This window comes from Macrotis lagotis, chromosome 1 (genome assembly GCF_037893015.1).
Source record: "Macrotis lagotis isolate mMagLag1 chromosome 1, bilby.v1.9.chrom.fasta, whole genome shotgun sequence".
Taxonomy (NCBI): domain Eukaryota; kingdom Metazoa; phylum Chordata; class Mammalia; order Peramelemorphia; family Peramelidae; genus Macrotis; species Macrotis lagotis.
Genome location: NC_133658.1, coordinates 146,062,319 through 146,076,900, shown reverse-complemented (window position 1 = coordinate 146,076,900; position 14,582 = coordinate 146,062,319). Strand labels below are relative to the sequence as shown.

General features: G+C 36.2%; 1 protein-coding gene across 7 annotated transcripts in view; it reads right to left on the bottom strand.

The window, feature by feature from the left end:
- The window catches only part of CSGALNACT1 (chondroitin sulfate N-acetylgalactosaminyltransferase 1), a 426,592-nt gene that overhangs the window by 386,434 nt on the left and 25,576 nt on the right, over window positions 1-14,582 (bottom strand). For 3 of the 7 annotated variants that reach the window (XM_074209074.1, XM_074209070.1, XM_074209072.1), the window contains exons 2-3: window positions 11,309-11,351; window positions 5,573-5,659 (exon numbers count right to left, since the gene is read on the bottom strand). The exons of 1 other annotated variant lie outside the window; for it this stretch is intronic. The gene's annotated coding sequence lies outside the window, so the exon portion shown is untranslated. The remainder of the gene's footprint in view (window positions 1-5,572; window positions 5,660-11,308; window positions 11,352-14,582) is intronic. 3 more of the 7 variants (XM_074209073.1, XM_074209069.1, XM_074209071.1) reach the window with 1 other exon arrangement.

Here is a 14,582-nt window from a genome sequence, read left to right as displayed (position 1 = left end):
AAAAAAGGGAATATTAGAACTCCATGCAGACCTCAGGTACCTCAACTGAAAAGTGGATAGAGCATCATCCTTGGAGTCAGGAGGAGCTGCGTTCAAATTCTGCCTTAGACATTAGCCATGTAACCCTGGGCAAGTCATTTAATTCTAATTGTCTCCAAATTAACAAAGTGAAGGAGTCAACCAAATGACCCATAAGGTTCCTCTCTGCTCTAATAATCTACCTTTTTTGAGAAATGACTCTCCCCCGACCTTGAGAGAAGTCCTGGTTATGTTTTCTAATGTTAGATCATTCAAACATCAACTCTTCAAATCACTGACTACTGTATTCCTTCTGCTACCCAATATTAAATTATTGTCTTTGCTCTCTCTACCTTTCACCCTAACTCAACATGTCTACTTCAGGTAAACTACATGGTTACTACTACATGGTTACTGTCATCTCTGAGCCATGCACAATGGTGATAAACTATATTTTCCTAAATCTCATTTGAGAGGTGTGCCCTATATTTTGGAAGTGACCGATATTTAGAAAGTAATGGGGGAAGGTGGAGAAAGGATTATAGGCCCTTAGGCTTTAGAGCTAGAAGGGACTTAAGGGATTATATTCTAAACCCCTTTTGCAAATGAGGCAACTGAGGTCCAAGAAAGTAAAGTACTGTAATTTCTCCAAGGTCACACAGGTGGTAGTTGTTAGAGTCGATTATAAAAGTAAACTCAAAAAAAAAAAAAAAGATTAGCTAACACTCTCTCTTTTGCTTTAAAAGTCATTAGCTACATAAACTAAATTATTAGCTAAAAAACATGACTCTGTAATGAGTCAGCAAAGTTCCACATTTGCTACTGGAAAAGTAAAAAAATGTAAATGGACAGCCACAATATACCCTAATCACATCACACATTTACACAAGTATCAAATATTCTCAGTAGCTACAATTTACTTCACTGAAAACACATTTATGCCTAATGAAGTGCACTGCATATGCAAATTAATAGCTGCTAATTGAGTACAGCTTTCTTTTTCCATAAAGTCAATATTTTTTCTGGATCGTTAAATTCACTTCCCAGTGTATTAATTTCAAAAGAAAATTAACCGCTATAAAAAAAAATTACTGGGTGCACCTAATGAAGAGATTCTGGACCTGATGAAGTAAAGATGAAGACCTCCTGCTGTTCCCCCACCTCTTCCCTGGCCCTTCCCCAAATAAGGATTGATTTGAGTCCTACTTGATCTTCAGCTTCTTTTGAGCCTCAAAACAAATGAGCAATTAGTTCACTTTAAATTCGTTGTGAGAGTTTTTGCTTAAATTTCAAACTGTTTTAAAAGAAGCATTTATTTCTCCACATTCTTTCTTCCGCACTTGAAAGAGAAAGGGAATACAAAAACAGAGAGGTCTTGGAGCCAATTTCTAGGGACTCACTGGGCCTCTGGGGACAAAATTGCTTTTCATATCCTAATGTTTCCAACATTAAGTGGATATAATTTTTGACTTGCTAATAAAACACTCAGACCTCCCACTAAAGTTAAAAGGCACTGGCTTAAGGCAAAGAAGCAATATTAGCTTAAGTCCTTGAAAATCTCTGGTCATTTTCATGCTGTCAAATACTGGGCTGAGTTCTCAAGTCAAGGAATTGTCCTTAAGTACATTTCGTTGGCTCTCAGTTGAGCAGGTGTGAGAAGCAAAGGGCTTTAGAACAACCCTCTAACTTCACTGTTGCAGCCCAAAAGGATATGAGTGGATAGGAGAGAGGGGAGGATGATGGGGCCATATTTAGACCAGGGGTCTGTTCCTTCATTTAGAACTCTTAAGGGAAAAGGGGGTACACACAATTAACTCCTCCTTTGCTGCAAATCTTATTTTCTTATGGAAAAATTATCTCTTTTAAGAAGCACATAATTAGACTTAATAATACACTTTTGCCATTTAATAGCATTGTGCAGGGCATAATTTTTTTTAAATACTTCCAAAAACAAGTGACTAAATTACAATTTATAAATGAACCACAACTTAAATTCAAATGGAAGTACAGCTGGTTTGTAATAGAACTCTGACCCATAATCCTGTTCTTAATTCAAAATACTAATAGCTGAAAGGTCAGAGAAGCTTTTCTGCATACAGAGATAGTAATATTTCTCCACCATTTATTTTATTGACTCCAACTTCTCCATCACCTAGTTAATTTTCAGTCTCTCTTAGGTATTTGTGTCTTAGTCTTCCACAAAGAAATATTTCTTAAAGCTAACAAACCTCAGGCTGGTTTTCCATCACTCAATGCTAGGCCAAGGAGAGCAGAGACAGAAGATGCCTATAATCAAGCATTCACTTAGTCTTTCAGCAGTCATTAATTACTTACAATTCATCAGACACAGAACTAGATACTAGGGGACACACAGACAGAACATGACTCAGTCCCTTTTCTTAGAGAGTTTATATTACATTATATTTATATTCTATGAAGGGAAAGATCACGTACATGGAAAATTAAATACAAAATATATACAAGGTATAGACTCATCTTCCTGAGTTCAAATCTACCTTCACACAGTAACTAGCTGTCTGACTCTGGGCACATCACTATAGCTTGTTTGCCTCAATTTCCTCGTCTATAAAATGAGCTGCAGAAGGAAATAACAAACCATTCCAGTATCTTTGTTAAGAAAACCCCAAATGGAGTCACAAAGAGATGGACACAACTGAAATAATTGAACAAAATTTCAAGGATTGGAGGGAAGAGAAGAGAGAATCACTCTCCCAGAGTGGAGCCTCATGAACCTATCTCCCCATGAATTGCATATATATATATACATATATACATGCAAATGTCTGTGGGTGTGAAAATGAGTGGACTGAGCACATTGCAGTAAGCTGGAAGTGGAAGCAGAGCCATTATATCAGACTTAGTTTCATGTAAGGTTCCTAAAGTTCATTCCTCTCTATGGGTAGTGGGCTTCTTCTGGCCCTTCTATTTTAGTCATGAACATAATCTTCCATGCCTTCAATGTAGACAGGGATATTGCCCAAATGGAGTCGGACCCCTCCTTGCATGGCAAATTCTTTCAGGCTAGCAAACTCCTAGGACCACAGAAGCATGAAAGGTGGAAAGGAAATCAGAGAGCAACTGATATGAACTTTCTCTTAAGGATAATAAATTTTGTAATCAACTGTGAAAGACTTAGCCACACTGATCAAGACAAGTATACCAGAGACAATTCCAAAAGATCCATGATGAAAAATGCTTTCTAGCTCCAGCTAAAGACCTCTGAGAGTTGATTGAAGCCTAACATTTTTTTGCTTTCTTTATTTTTCTTGTGCTTTCTTTTGCAGCATAGTTAAAACGAAATGTTTTGCATGATTTCACATATCTAATCAATATCATATTGTTTCCTTCTCAAGGGATAGGGGAGGGGCAGGAGGGAGAAAAAGAATTTGTAACTCAAATGTTTTTGAAATGTTAAAAAAATTTACATGTAATTGAGAAATATTTAGTGAAATAAAAATATTTTTTAAAAGATGAGAAATATAAATGCAAAATAAAATCATATACATAGCCAGTGGCCATTGCTGGTGATCTTGACTTTTGGCTTGCCACTGACTGGACTTTGACACCTCTGGAATAGAGTGAGGCTAACAACTTTGCACAACTCTGCCTCACTTCAATTCATGAGCATGCCTTCAAAAACAAAGAACAAACAGCATTTCCCCAGTGATTATCCTTGGATGTCTCCCATTGCCAGAATTCTCATCTCTGTCCCCTATCTTCCCACCTATCTTTAAATACCAGCTAAAATGCCACTTTCTACAAGGATTTCCTGATCTACTTTAATGCCTTCCCTCTTCAATCATATTGTATATATCTTGTTTTTTTATATTTTTTTGCAAGGTTGTGTCTTTCATTGGACTACAAGCTCCCTGAGGGAAGGAACTGGTTTTTGCCTTTCTTTGTATCCCTCAGTTTTTAGCACAGCAGCTATAATATTCTCAATAAATGTTTATTGAATTAATCACAGATACAAACACACACACACATGCTCTTTGATCCAGTGACTCCAGCCTCCTTGATGTTCCATCTTCTGACAATGCATTTTCACTGGCTGTCAGTCATGTCTGGAATTTTCTTATTTCATCTCAATTTTCTGACTTCCTTAAAGTCTCAGCTAAAATTCCACCTTTTGCAATAAGCCTTTCTAGTCCACCTAGTTAGAACCTTCCCTCTGAGAGTTATCTTCAATTTATTTCATATATATGTATATATGTATGCATACATGCATACACATATATATTTATATATATATATATGTGTGTATGTGTATATGTGTATCTATGTTTATATGTGTGTGTGTATAAATGCACACCAGTCAGTTGCTTTCCAGTCCTGTCTGATTCTTTGTAGTTTTCTTCTCCAGCTTATTTTACAGATGAGGAGATTTAGGCAAATAAGGTTAAATGACTTACCCAGGGTCACAAAGCTAATAGTGTCTGAGGCCAGATTTGAGCTGAAGAATATGAGTCTTTCTGACTCTGCTGGGTCACCAACCTGCCCTAATATAAATAAATGTGTGTGCATATAAGTATATTAACATATACATGTGTATGTATGCATCTATGATATATGTATTTTAAATATATATATCTTGTTTGTATATCACTGTTCACATAATATCTCCCCTCAATTACATTATAAGATTAAAAATTAGCCTACTATATTTGGTCAAACATTAAATCACTTCACTCCAATAAAGCTCTTAGAGTTATTGAATTTTGAGTCCTGCCTGCAATTGCTGTGGTAGCACCAGACCAAATGATTTCTTGGGTCTTATACTCCCCACAAGCTGAGCATTCCCTGACCTTGCTTTCAAGAAAAGTATGGTGGTAGATAAAGGGTCAAACCTGGAGTCAAAATCCAACCTCAGACACTTACTAGCTGTGTGACCCTGGGCAAGTCATTTAACCCTGTTTGCTTCAATTTCTTCATCTGTAAAATGAGCTAGAAAAGGAAATGACAAACACTCCAGCATCTTTGCCAAGAAAACTCCAATTGGGGTCACAAAGACTTGGACAAGACTGAACAACAATGACAAATGATAGAGATTAAGAGAGGAGTGTATATTCTAAGCCTGGAGAGCTGGGAGAAGGGAGAAAATCAGTGGTTACTGGAATAACACCCATGCTTTGCATGTCCCAGCAATCACAGAATGGTCTGTGGTGCTTGGAAATACAGAGACATTTTTAAACTCTTCTTAGTGAAAAATGGAGGATTGAATTTCATCCTATGCTCTTGCATTTCAATTTACTGTGGGCTTAGTATTTTAAATTTTAGTTGAACAGAACTATTTTGATCTGTGAACACACAACGACTCAACCTGTATCCTTCCCTTCCCCTAACACACACACACACACACACACACTCACAGTCACACTGTCACACACTCACACATTCACTCACTCATACACCCTCATACCCTCACATACACACACACACACACCCCCACACACACACACACACACAGACATTCTCATACACACATTCGCACATTCACTCATACACATCCTCAGTGATTTCAGAGTCAACATACCTATTCCCCAGTCAGCTCCATGACTTCTGTCTGAAACTCCCAAATAAAGTTCCATTCATGCTATATTGCATGAACCCTCAGTCATACCTATGGAGCACATAAAGGCAGCTTGTTACTTCATTTCAAAAAGCTTAATGCTTTCATACAATTTCTACCGAAATTTCTGGAATGTTTTAGGTGTTTCATTACCCTGCAATGATTAATTAACCCTTTCCTTTAACTCTAGAAAACCAGAGGATAAAGTGAAAAGAATTTAAAACAAAATAAAATCTGCCTTCAGGCAAATTATTCTTATTCCACAGAACTGTGAGTTAACTAAAATCATATTTTTGTTTCAAAGCCTATCCCCTTTAAACACACACACACACACACACAAACAAACAATATTACAGAACAGTGCAGAATGTGAACTGGCCCTAGAGTTTGAGAATCTGGGTTCAAATTCCACCCTTTACTAATATCACCTCTGCAATCTTGAGCAAGACTCTTAATCTCCTTTGTCTCAGTTTCCTCATCTATAAAAATGAAAAAGTTGGGCTGGATGGCCTCTATCTTATGACATCATCCACAATCCATCCATGCTGTTTCTCAATTAAAACACAAATCCTCTTTTTTTTCATTACTCAAAAGTCCATTAATTCCCCACCAATATTCCTACAACACCAGTTTTATTTGAAATAATGGATGCTATTAAATATTTACTGAAATAAATAGCTTTTGCTAAGAAGAAAAATGAGCAACTGTTGAAAATTTTTTAAAAAATACTAAAAGTAACCCTAGACCTTTTGAGTTTGTTGAGGTTTTTCAGTGTATAATAAATCAAACCATCTCTATGTTATGAGTGCTCAGTCAAGGATAATAACACAAATTCTTACCCAGCCCTTAGTCACTGAAAGGGCATTGCCTCAGTTAAATTGAGTCCTGAAAAAGACCTTCAATCAGAAAGGCCAAGGTCATCTGCTGAATCCAGGGGCAAAGCCAGTCTGACTTTTGTCTTGCCACTGGACTGTCGTGACTCTGGAGGAAAGAGTGAGGCTGACAACTTTGCACAACCCTGCTTCACTCATTCCAATTCACTTGCAAATCAAGGCAACACCCTCCAGATGATAACAGTCCTCCTCCAGAAAAAAAGACTGAACAACAACAACCACAACTAAGAAGATGCCTCCCCCATCTCTGATTGACAACTGCCAATTCCTGCATAAACCAAAAAAAAAAGGAACAAAAGAAAAAAAGAGAACTTAAATAAGAAATTCTACATTAGTTTCCCTTTGCTTCCATTTCCTCCCCTCTAAAACTCTTACAAGGTTATTATGAGGAGAAAATAAGATATAAGATAATTGTAAAATACTTAGCACAGCACCAAGCACACAGTAAGCACTATATAACTTGTTTAGTTGAGAAGCAAATATATTTTTAAAATAAATAATAGGTAAATGAACCTCAAAACAGACATCACCAATAGTTAAAATGCAGATGAATAATTCTATACCACAATACTAAGCAATCCAGAGGATATCCCCCCCAAATCATGAGATCATAGAACTGGAGATGAAAGGAATTTTAAAATTATCTAGCCCTGCCCCTTCATTTTAAAAATAAGGAAATTTAGGCATAAAAGCTGTGGAGTGACTTGCCCAAGATCACACAGATTATAAATGGCAAGTATTTAAACCCAATATCCACTAACTTCAAAATCTAGTGTCTTTCTATAACACCATACATCTTTAAAGAACTAAGGTAGTTTAGGGTAGTATAATCAATATGCAATTAGAAAAGCTTCTGTAACATTTAGTACTTACAAGTAACGGTTACCTATCAATCAATAATTCTCCACTTCCATCAGACAACAAACACATATAGAGAAAGCCCTTTAAGCTTTGCCAAGGCAAAGAAAGAATGTGATTAAGATAATAGAGGAAGGCATGGTCTATAAATTCAAGGATACTGTGCTCCAGTTGAGAAAATTGAACACAGAAAGATAACTATCAAAATCACGTAATGAAAAAGAAATGTCAAATGACTAGGGCTGATACTGAGTCCAAAGGAGGCAAATACACTTCCAGCTGGGGTGATGATTAGGAAAGATCATAGATTTGGAGCTGAAAAGACTCCTCTTTTCACCCATAAAAAAACTGTTATTGAGAAAAGTTGTGACTTGTCCAGGGTCACAAAGTTAGTAAATGCCAGACAGCTCTTCCTCATTTCTAAGTTCAGTACTCTATTGCAATGTAGCACCATGAATTCATTTAAAAGTATTTATTAAATGTACCTATTAGGGGCTTAATGTATCAGGTACAGTATTAAGAGCTGGTAGTACAAATATAAACAAACATAACAGTCCCTGTCTTCAAGGAGCTTACATTCTAATAAGGGAAGACAACATATATAGGAGAGTTGTGAGAATGAATAATGACCATAATCATAGATAAATTATCAGGTGTGTCCTTAACAGGAATATTAGTGTTAATTTGACTTGATTATTGTTCTCAATATTAGCGTGTCAAAAGTATCTGGGGTAACAGAAGGAGGAAGAGAATATACACACCCACAAGATTGAGATTGGTCTAGATAAGACAAAAATATGTTCTCTCATCAGAACCCAGGGTAACAAGGGTGCAACCTGAGCCTTGAGGGAGGGATGGATGGGTTTTAGATGATCATAAGAGAACGTTTTTATAACTGAATGAGCACACAGTAATAGCTGGGACAGGAAGAAACTTGACAAGACCATGCCCATAAGAGCCCTAAAATATTGGCACTAAGAGAGGGCTAAGAAAAAAGTAAGGCAGGCAACTTAAACAGACCCAAAGCTCTGGAGAATTAATCTGAAGCACACAAATAGTCAGACTCCCAGAACTCCTTAATTTGACTTTCTACTTGAGAATAGGGTAGTGAGGTGGCACCATAATGCCAAGAGGCAGAGGCATTTAACTAGCTGTGTGTCCCTGGACAAGTCACTAAATCCTGTTTGTTTTAGTTTCCTCATCTGTGAAACTATCCAGAAAAGGAAATGGCAAATTACTCCAGCATCCTGCCAATAAAACCCCAAATGGGGTTACCAAGAGTCAAAGATAACTGAAAAAACGACTCAGCAGCAAGTGTAGTGCAGACTCAGCCTTTGATACAAAAGGTACATTAGCTTTGTTGTCTACACTCATCCTCTTCCCAACCCAGGTGGGATTGGTTCTTCTCCCCATAACTTAATGGGTAAGTGAGATAACAGAAAATGAAAAGCTGAGGGTGATAGTGAAGTTCTAAACCCAGAAGACTGGAAGAATGGTGGCACTTTCAGTAGGAACAAGGAAACTTGGAATAAAAAGTTAGCATTTATACAGTACTTTAATATCTACAAAGCATTTTAAAAATGTTATCTTGGGGCAGCTAGGTGGCATAGTGGATAAAGCACCGGCCTTGGAGTCAGGAGTACCTGGGTTCAAATCTGGTCTCAGACACTTAATAATTACCTAGCTGTGGGGCTTGGGCAAGCCACTTAACCCCATTTGCCTTGCAAAAACATAAAAAAAAAAAAAATGTTATCTTATTTGTTCACCAGAACCACCCTGTAAGGTAGCTGCTATCATTACCCCCATTTTATAGATGAAGAAACTGAGGCTCAGAGAGGTTAAATGATGAGGTCCAGGACAACACAGCTAATAAGCATCTGAGGTAAGATCTGAACTCCAGTCTTCATGACTCCAGGTCCAGTGCTGCTGCCCACTGTGACAACTAGATGCCTTTGGAAGAAGGGATGGGAGATGATGAGTTCGGTTTTAGATATATTGTATTTGAGATGTCTCTGAGACATTCAGTTTAAAATGTTCAATGGGTACTTGGTGATGTGAGACTGAAGTTCATGAGAAAGAGTTAACATGGAAATATAAATCTGAATACCTCTACATAAATAATAGAATTATAAGAGCTAATGAGGTCACAAATGAAAGTATAGAGGAAGAAGAGAAGACCTGGTTCAGAACCTTGGAGAACATCCATAATTAATGGGTATATTCTAGATGATGAGTCAGCAAAGGAAATTAAGAAGGAAAAGTCAAATAGATAGGAGAAGAAAAAAGAGAATGTATCCAGAAACAAAATAGAATCAAAAGTGGCAAATGCAGCAGATTGGCTGAGAAGGATTAGGACTGAAGAGGGGATTAAAATCATGTCATTTTGGAGAAAGAAGTTTCAGTTAAGAGATGAAGTCAGAAATCAGGCTGTAAAAAGTTGAAGGGTAGAAGGAGCAAGCATAAATAGCTTTTCAAGGAGTTTTGACTGAAAGGGGGAGGAGAAATAAAGGATGATAGCTTGAGGGGATAGTAGGATCTAGTAAAAGTTTGTGGTTGTTTTTAAGAATGTGGGAGAAAGGTTTATAGTGGATGAGGAAACAGTAGATATGCAGGAGAGAGAGGGAGAGTGGAAAGGAAGGTGAAGGGAGAGAGAGAGAGAGAGAGAGAGAGAGAGAAAATAGAATCAAGACCACATGTACTGCTGCCCATTACAAGAAGTGCCACATCTTTGTAAGAAACTCAAAAAAAGGAGGAGAGAGAGTGGTGGATGATGTCAAGGTGTTGTGAGATGAAGAAAACAGGAAATGTGTCAGCTCCCATTTACCAGGGTCTCCTTTCCTCAGTAAAATAAGAAGGAAGGTCCTCAGTTGAGAGGGTGTGGCTTATGGGAGGACTCCATTTGGATGGGATAACACAAATTTATAGCATACTCAGTGAGCCTTCCTCAAGCTAAACACAGTATTTTGTGATTAGGAGGAGAAAAGGCAAGTGGAAGAGTATTCCAGGGTTGAGGTTTGGCAACAGATGAACTGTGGTAACAAAAGAAAGAATGAAAAGGCCTCCCTTAGAGTACTAGGAATGTAGTAAAGGAAAGGTCCTCTGTCACAATAATAATGTCCTCTAAACTCATATATAAGTTTTGATGTCATTTTTATACAGAAATGAAATGGATTCTGCTAAAATATTGTACTAAAGAGAACAAAATAAACCCTCTGTAAGCCTTAATTCTTGATCAACCAGCAGCTAATATTTAATTTGCTTACATTTTTCAAAATTTTGCACCAAGAGACACCTTTAAACTGTTACCATGGCTAATAATTTAGAAAATAAATTAAACTGTTTAAATCAAATAACTTGTCAAACACGGTTTTAAAAAAACCTTCCTTTGGTATTTCAATTATATGTGTGTTTAGAATGTATATTTCCATAATACCTTGATAGTGCACAGAAAACAAGACTATTATTTTAAAGTTATTACATTTCAAAACCCCTCTTAGAATTAATCCTGAGTATTCAAAGGAAAAAGAATTAGGTAATTGCTTAACACTTGGACTCTTGAGTCTCTTGAAGCAATTTGTGTTCACAGTCAGGTTACTTTTATTTTTAGGAATCAGTGTGTTTCAAATATCTTGTTTCCAAACCCAAAGTTTACTAGAATAAAAAAAAAAATGGGAATAGTCTTTTCTTTCTCTGAGAAATTAGCACACAGGGGTGAGGTGGGAGGGGGGGAAAGATAAAATTTTCAAAGATAAAAAAAAAAGCATAGATAGAAATTTTCTATCATTATTTCTTTAAAGAAATACCAGTTTAACAACCCAGACTTACCAGATGACATTAAACCTGTAATGAAATAAACTATGATTGTTCAAACAGAGAGTGGATGAGAGGGTGAGGCTGAGACAGAGACAGAGACAGAAACAGAAGAGAATGAAAACTAATCCAAACTCACCCTCAGTTGATAACTCTCTTAAATCTCAAGTTCCTCCAGAATCCTAAAATTAGAAAAAAACAAAAATCAAACTGGTGACCTTGAGCAAATCACTAAACTTCTTAGCCTCAGTTTCCTAATCTGTAAAATGAAAGGATTGGACCATATGACCGCTAAGCTCCATTACAGAATTAAATCCTATATATGGTCAATAGAAATAAAGTAGACTTAGATTTTAACTTCAGTCCTTCTATTAGCTGTCTGTGTGTAACTTTAAGCCAGTTATTTATTTTCTCTGAGCAGTAGTTTCCTTATCTCAAAACGATGGTGACTAGAACTCTAAATTTCCCCTCTAGTATTCTGATTCTAATACAGGTATATTCCATTTTATGCAATAGATACATTCCTGGAAAGTTGTATATTCAACCAATTTTTGCAATTAAATCATTTTAATAGAACAAGAGTTCCTCACTACTATAATAAAGCTATTTCATAAAAGGAAGAATTATTTTAAACAATAACTCTATAATTTCTTTTGTACTTTCATATATTGGAGAATTTTTTTATTGTGTGTGTGTTTTTTAAAGGATAGGGCACACCTGTATACTGAAAAGAATTCATGGCTTTAACAAACATATTTTCCAGAAAGGTCTTTGTATTGGACATAATGGAAGAGTGTTTGACATGGCGGGACACCTCAGGTTTCAAAACCTTAGTTCTGAATATTAACAATGTCATTAGTTGAGAGGGGGACAGGTGTGAGGATATAGAAGGTAGAGAACAAAAAAGAAAAATGTCAATGCAAAAAGCTCCATGCTTCTCTTTGCTTTGTATTGCCGAGCAAAGCTCTAGAGATAGAGAACTTGTTTAAATAAGTTAAGAGTGTTTTGGCAATTTGGTATCTGACTTGTATGATGGGGTCACTTATTATTTCAAAAACACACCTGGAAAACTTCCATACCTATTAGCCTCAAATACTCCCAAATCGCAATCATCTACATCAGCAATGAATCTTCAACACAGTGTTCTTTCAAACTAGTGTAAAAGAGATTTCATCATTTTCCTCTTCAAAGAGCTGCAATCGCCATTTATAAATGTGTATCAACATCCTCTTCAGTACACCTGAGCTCCATCAACCTTCATTTCAAAGACGCAAAGTTGCAGCCATGGATATGAGAGATAAAATTCAAGCAGGATGCTTCCTTACCAGTTACTACCTACAGAAATCATCAAATTCGATCTTCAAGAGTTTTTAGGCCAAAGTACTCAGTAATGGTGATTTACAACTAAAATAATATACCAAAAGGTCTCTAATGCTCCTTTTAAGAGATGAAATAACATCCATGAAAAGTATGAACACACTTTTCTTAGACTGGCAAACCTGAAATTCTCAGAGATCTTTTTTATTTATTTATTTTATTTTTTAGCTTTTGCAAGGGTTAAAGTGACTTGCCCAAGCCCACACAGCTAGGTAATTATTAAGTGTCTGAGGTCAGATTTGAACTCAGATACTACTGACTCCAGGGCCAGTGCTATATCCACTGGGCCACCTAGCCACCCCCTTAGAGATCTTTTTATCTAAGTTGTTCAGGTGAAAACTCCTTAATTTTTCCTACTTTAAGGCAAGGACTAGAGTTTGTCCATAGTTATCATGGTCAATCCCATACATACATATTAAAAAAAAATTAATGGAATTGGGAGAAGAAAGCAATTACTGGAAACTTTACAATTTCTGAGAAATACTGTAGGTAACAAGGAACCATTGGCCCATCTTGCCAACTACTATTGTCTCCAAATTTTTTACTATAGTATGTGATAAAACAAGAAATATAAAGGGGAGGCCTATTCAGTCAGTCCTTTATGACTCAAGTCCCAGCTAAAGCATCGGCCTGGGAGAAAAGATGAAAAGGTTACAGAGAGACAGGGACAAAAGACAACTTCCACTTCATCCTTACCAAGCCTGGGGTGCTATAGGATAGCTAAGACTCAGATCTTTTGGTGCAACTGAAATGAAAACTAACTTTCATACTGACTTCATGACTATTTTGGTCTTCCTGGTAAATAATCAAGGTAAAGAGCATTTAATGTTTTTTTTTTTATAAATTCAAATCGCATGGCCCTAAAAAGCCCTAATAAAAATAACAACAATAAGAATAGTTAACATTCATATAGCTACTATATGCCATTCACTGTCCTAGGTCCTTTACAAATATTTTTTCATTTGCTCCTCACAACAACCTTACAAAGTAATTTCTGTTATCACCTTTATTTTACATTAGAGGAAATTTGGGCAACAGAGGTGATGTAATTTGCCCAAGGTCCCATATAGAGATAATAAGTTTCTGAGGCTCAAATCTTTCTAACTCAAGGTCCAGAATTCTATCCACTGAGTCACCTAGAAATTAATTACTGAAAGGACTTCAAAATGTGACAGCTGAAAATACTGTTCAGTAAGAGGGACAAGAGAATTGGAGAAGGATTAATATTATCCTGATTTTTAATGGAAGGAAAGGAGAATAGCGTTTAAACTACAGCCCTTAGAGCTTGACCATTACTTTGGAGGAAATCTCTAGAATATATTATTAAAGCTGTTTTGTAAACATCTAGAAAAAGAAGCAGTAATTACAAAAATAAAACATGACTTTATTGAGAGTAGGTCATGGCAGACCAACGTTTCTAAATCAGACCTGTAATTTCACTGGTATAAAGAATTCCTGACTAGGAAACACTCTATACCAAAGCAAATCTGCAAGTTTTCTGCACTTTATCAACTTAGAGAATCATCTGGGCATGGAAAGGTCAAACAACCTTCCCAGTAATGGGTAGAATTTATTTTATATACTTTTTGGTGGGGGGAATGGTATGATATGAAGATTCACCTTCATAAACAATCCTCTTTTTATGTTCTATTATATGTATGGAAGTAAGCACTAATTAAGCAGGAATTTACCAGGAATTGTTATGTTAACACTTCATAGTTTCTTATATAGACTTCTTTCTTAGCTCTCTACATATACTGAAATGTTTATGTTTCTTGACTATTAATTTCACATAAAAAATAAAAGTTAATTTTAAAAAGGAAAGAATTAACAGATGTACTACAATATAGAATATTTTCCATTGCCTTTTCTTGTTTTCTCCTGTCACTCCCCACAGGTCCAAAAAACATTTATTCTATTCCTCCCTTGCCAAAAGATGCTGTTCTGTCCTTTAAACTAATAATTCTTGTTCAACATCTCATTCAGATCAAGATATTCTCTAATCATTAATTATATAGAAAGTTGTTAATGATCAA